This window comes from Gossypium hirsutum, chromosome A05 (assembly GCF_007990345.1).
Source record: "Gossypium hirsutum isolate 1008001.06 chromosome A05, Gossypium_hirsutum_v2.1, whole genome shotgun sequence".
Classification (NCBI taxonomy): Eukaryota; Viridiplantae; Streptophyta; class Magnoliopsida; order Malvales; family Malvaceae; genus Gossypium; species Gossypium hirsutum.
The window spans coordinates 46,740,632-46,746,916 of record NC_053428.1 but is presented as its reverse complement, the minus strand read 5'-3'; positions in this window follow the sequence as shown (position 1 = coordinate 46,746,916).

Here is a 6,285-nt window from a genome sequence, read left to right as displayed (position 1 = left end):
AAAAGATTTGAAACTTCAGAATGTGTTATATGTGTTTGACATATACAAGAATCTTGTCTCTAGGACCCTCCTAAGTATGCATGGATTTAGGATGGTATTTAAATCCCAGAAGTTAGTTTTGTCAAAAGGGGGACATTTGTAGGAGAGGATGTGTATTAAATGATTTGTGGAAACTCAATGATATCTCTGTAAAAGCTAATACTATGAATAAGAATGATGCTTCTTCTTCTGTTTATATGCTTGAGTCATTTGATTTATGGCATGGTCAGCTTGGACATGTTAATTTTAATAATTTATGTAGATTAATTAACTTAGAGCACATTCCTTCATTTCACATTATTTATAATCATAAATGTGAATCGTGTGTTGAGGCAAAACTAATAAGGTCTTCATTTCAATCTATTGAAAGAAATATCGAATCAATTGATCTAATACATAGTGATCTTTTTTACTTAAAGTTTATTTAAACTAAAGGAAGGAATAAATATTTTATTACCTTCATTGATGATAGCACAAAATATTGCTATGTAAAATTGCTTAAAAGCAAAGATGAAATTTGTTCTCTATAAGCAGGAAGTTGAAACCCAAATTAATAAAAGAATTAAAAGGGTGAGAAGTGACCGTGATGGTGAATATGTTGAACTATTTGGTAAATGTTGTGCACAATATGGTATTATTCATGAAGTGACACCACCATGCTCTCCTTAGTCCAAAGGAGCAGTAGAGCGTAAAAATCAAACCCTAAAGGAAATGATGAATGCAATGCTAGAAAGTTATGGGTTGTTACAAAAAATATAGGGGGAAGTTGTTTTATTAGCAAATTACCTTTTAAATAAGGTGCCCCGCAAGAAAAAGAACAAGACACCATATGAATTATGAAAGGGCAGGAAACATTTCTACAACTACTTAAAAGTGTGGGGGTGTCTTGAAAAAGTAATGGTTCCTTTGCTAAAGCAAATGAAAATAGGTCCTAAAGTGATAGATTGTATTTTCATTGGTTATGCACGCCATAGCAATGCATATCAGTTTCTTGTACATGAACCAAATAATCCTGAAATTCACAAGAATACGATATTGGAATCTAAAAATGCGTCATTCTTTGAAAATATATTCCCTTGTAAGACTAGAGTAAATGGATAGATGGGTCAAGTTCATCTAAACAAACTTCAGAGACTATCGATAGTCAAGACTTTCAACAAAAGGTTGAAGTCAAGGCAGAGCCAAGAAGAAGTAAACGGGTAAGGGTGGAAAAGTCCTTTGGAGCAGATTTTCTAACCTAGATGCTAGAGACTAAACCTCGAACTTATAGTGAAGCTTTCTGCTCATCTGAAACCATTTTTTTTGGAAAAATACTATCAAGAGTGAAATTGATTCCATCATGAAAAATCATACGTGGGAATTAGTGGATCTACCTCGGAGAATTAAACCACTAAATTCTAAATGGATTTTCAAACAAAAAATGAAAGCAGATTGAACAATTGATAAGTACAAGGTCAAATTTGTAACACCCCTTACCCGTACCCGAGACCAGGACAAGGTACGAGGCATTATTGAACTTAAATGCAACAATCATGCAAACCGGACCATAAAAATTCATTCAAAATTAAAACCAATCTAAAATATTCATAGTGTCCCTATTATGGGCCTACGACGCCCAAAACATGCATTAAAAATGGTCTGAGACTAAACCGAGAACTTTGGGAAGTTTCAGGACAACTTAAGAAATTTCCCCATGAAATAGGGTCACACGCCCGTGTGGACACAGGGGCACGCTCGTGTGCCATCAACACGCCCGTGTCCTCAGGCCTTGTAACTCTCTGTTTATAGCATCATCAACAAATTGAACCACACGGCCGGGCCACACGCCCATGTCACCAAGCTGTGTCCCTCACACAGTTGAGACACACGACCATGTCTCAACCCGTGTAGTCAATACTTAGGCTATTTTCCAAGTCTTCATGTTACCCATAAACCCTTACAACCTTATACGCATTAAAGCCACAAATCATGGCTTCACTTTAGTGATTAAACACTCTTTATCAAGACATATTCATATTATTTACATGTCCTCTTACATGGAATACATCTACTCATGAAATACCAAGTTTAGATTCCTTAATTCACATTCATAAGACTTGTCATATTGATGACCACTTTTACCATTATACTATGGTTACTAACTTATCCATTAAGCACTCATGTTCAACCATTATCACATTGTTTTCATAACGTACAATTACTTCATGACTATGACCACCTCAATTGTTCATAGAGCATACATCCAACACATATATCATATTACCAAACATGCATGTCAAACAACATATTCAAATTATCCCATCATATGCATTAAAACATGACATGATTAGCTAGACTTACAAACCATAATCAGTATGAGCCACATCTTATGTCCATATACAATAGCTCGATATAGACCAATACATTTAGCCAAATCATAATAACTCATGTCATAAAACTAGGTCTCTATACATGCCACTCACTTGAAATTTCTAACATATGTATTAATACTCCGATGGTATTGGCTTGATAGTGTGATGCTACCTCCGACGATTTCCAACCCCGAGCCAACCTTAGAACATTAAGGAAAAGCAAAGGAAGGAGTAAGCTTTACGCTTAGTAAGCTCGTATGAAAAATAATAAGCAATGTATTAACATGCTATTTTTCAATTTCTCTTTATTTATTCAAAGTCCAGTTAAGTTATTTTCTTGAGACACAGTCACAAAATTATTTATATCTAGAACTACGGAACTCCAAATTAAGATCCTCTAATTTTCCCTGAAACTAGACTCACATATCTTCTCACCATAAAATATTCTGAATTTTTGTCTAGCCAATAAGTACAGTTTATTCTTTAAAGTCTCCTCTGTTTCACTGTTTGACAACTTCGACCTTTCTTCACAAATATTTATTTATCTTAGTACGGGATTCGAGAAATGTTCCCAACTGATTATCTTGAAAATAAACTCCTTAAGGATTTAGTGATATGAATTCTAACGCATAATTATTTTTGTATAATTTCTAGTGATTTTCCCAAGTCAGAACAGGGGATTCCGAACTCATTCTAACTCTATCTCAAAAGAATTCAAATATCTCATAATATTAAATTCTTTTGCTTATACCATTTCTTCTATGTGAAACTAGACTCAATAAGCTTTCATTTCATATTTAATTCAGCCATTAATTCGACTTCCACAATTTTTGGTGGATTTTCAAAGTTGTACTATTGCTGCTGTCCAAAACTGTTTTAGTGCAATACAATGATAACTATCATAAGATTGCCATAAAAATTATTCTCATATGCATCACTCATTTATTTTCATTCTTACCACAAGTCCATTTCATTTCCCATGTCCAACACGTCGGTTCGAGTATGTACCTGTGCTACTCTTAGCACCACCACTCGTCCAAACGTGGAAATCATATGCATCATAGTATTATCTTATAACAAAAATAAGTTTGTCTCGGAAAAAACCCTTTTTCTTCATTTCTCATATTAATCCCGTTGAATTTTCTCAGAAATTTCGATGGATATCCCATGTACCGTCAAATCGTACAAATGATCATTTCAAGTACGCATTCTCGCGAACCTCGCATCTTATGGCGGGATTACCAGTCTAGGCTAAATCCCCCTTAGTACAAACTCATAGAGTAAATGTCGAAATTACCAATTCAGGCAAAATCCCCTGTAACGAAAATTACTTTCATGAGCTCGAATCTGAATTACCAGTCCAAGATAAATTCAGACCCTAATCGAATTACCCGTTTGGGATAAATCCATATTGCACACATATTCTTCGGGAGGCTAGATCACTTTACAAGTTCATGTCCGTCAATTTGTAATTTCCCTTTCTAAAAAGCACACTCCCACAAACCTCCTTTTTTACAGCGGGATTACCAGTCCAGGCTAAATCCCCTGTAATATAAACTCATAGAGTATTGTTCGGATTACCAGTCCAGACTAAATCCCCTACAATGACATATACTCAAATGAGATCGAATCTGAATTACCAGTCCAGGCTAAATTCAGAACCTCATTCGGATTACCCATCTGAGCTAAATAAGTTTACACATATTCTTCGAGAGGGCTATATAGGGATTGGATCACCCGTCCGGGATAGATTCTTTTTACCATCAATTCTTTTCAAGAATCCATCGAATATCCTATTTCATTCAACCAAGATTTTTCTTCCTCTTATTATCAATCATGTCAATGTTTCATAAATTTTTCATACATTGAGCATTCAAATCATATTCTTATCAAGAGCATATATTTATCATATAATCATCATTTAAGTAATTAACATACCTCACACATAGTATTTACTTGCAAATGGACTTACCTTCTTTTTCATTCTTTCACAAATTATCCAACTTAATAAAACATCATGTTATATCAAATTCTCAATATATTCAGCTATTATATAGCAAGCCATTTGTAACGCCCCCACGCCCGAGACCGTCGCCGGAGTCGAGTATGAGGTGTTACTAAGCTTAATTTAACATTTTTAGAACTTTGGATTATTTGTTTCTACATTCATAGCTTTTAAGCTACTTGCATCACAGTCACAAGAAAAATCATATCTTGAGTTACGAAACTTGAAATAAAGATCCGTAAATTTTTCCTAAATCTAGACTCATATATCTATTTACTAATTTTTTTCTAGAATTTTTGGTTGGGCCAATTAGTACAGTTTATTAGTTAAAGTTACCCCTGTTTCAGGACTTGACTGGTCCGACCTCTGTTTACTACGAACCACATTTCTCTCTGTAAAAAATTCATATGACTATGAGATTTGTTTCTACTAAAACTAGACTCAATAAGGATTCTGAGGATATAAAATAAACCACCTAATTATATCTTTATAATTTATGGTGAATTTCTAAAGTTGGAACAGGGGATTCAGAAACTGCTATGACCCTGTTTCACTAAAATTCAAATGTCTTCTAACATATAATTCCTTTACCTGTTTCATTTGTTTCATGTGAAACTATACATAATAAGCTTCAATTTGATATGTATTCTATCTCCAAATTCAATTTCTATGATTTTTAGTAAATTTTCAAACTCGCGTCAGTGTTGCTGCAGTATTCTGTTTATGGCAAATTTCATCCTTTTTATGAGTTTTTATGCACTAAGTATCTTAATAATTTTCCTTAACATCAAACATAATCTAAACTAACCATTTTCATAATTTATCATTATCAAGCATTTCCTCAACCATTCCATCACCATACCATAAGATCATTTACACAAAATAGGTATATTGCTATACATGCCATACTTAAATTTACAAGCCATTTACCAAAAGTCTTCCGGATAGTGTGACTGAGCCTTCGACCTATCCCGACTCCTGAGCTGGCTTGTCCAAAACTACAATGAGTAAGAAGGAGGGAGTAAGCATAAATGCTTAGTAAGTTCATATGCAAATAATAAGTAACATAACAAACAGTCATACCAATCAACATTAGCATGCATCACTAAAACACATATCACATTTCTAATCATTTTTCATCATCTTATTACCTTATAGTGGTTGTATCAATACTCAACCCGAGGGTTAAATACATACCTGTCCAAAATATCCATTTCACATCACTTACCAATACATCTCTTTACATCTCGAATATTCCTGCATTGAGTAGAACTTTACCCGTTGAACACATCGGAATATAATTCGGATACACGGATAAATTGCACATAAGTGCCACATATTCAATCAAGCAATCATGTAACCCGCCCATAAGCGAACTCGGACTCAACTCAACGAGCTCGGGCGTTCGCATCCATAAGTGAGCTCGGACTCAACTCAACGAGCTCGGATGCCTAGTTACATCTCACAAACTCGGACTCAACTCAACGAGTTCGGATGCCTAGTTACATCTCACGAACTCGGACTCAACTCAACGAGTTCGGACATTCGCATCCATAAGTGAAATTGGACTCAACTCAACGAGTTCGGATGCTCAACCATTCTAGTGACATGTCACTTGTATCCTAATCTATTCCTAAGGTTCAAACGGGATTTTTCTCGAACACTTATCCTTGCCGTCTTCCGTAGAATGCCGAAATCAATACTCGGTAACAATTATATTTAACAAGTAGCTCACATAATTTACATATTATTTGAAATTAACCACAAAGCATACATTTCATAATAAAATTCAGCATAACATATAATTAACATCAATAACTTAAAAATAACAATTATGCTACATTATTTACACATGAACTTACCTTGGTACCAAAATACAAAGATTTTGCA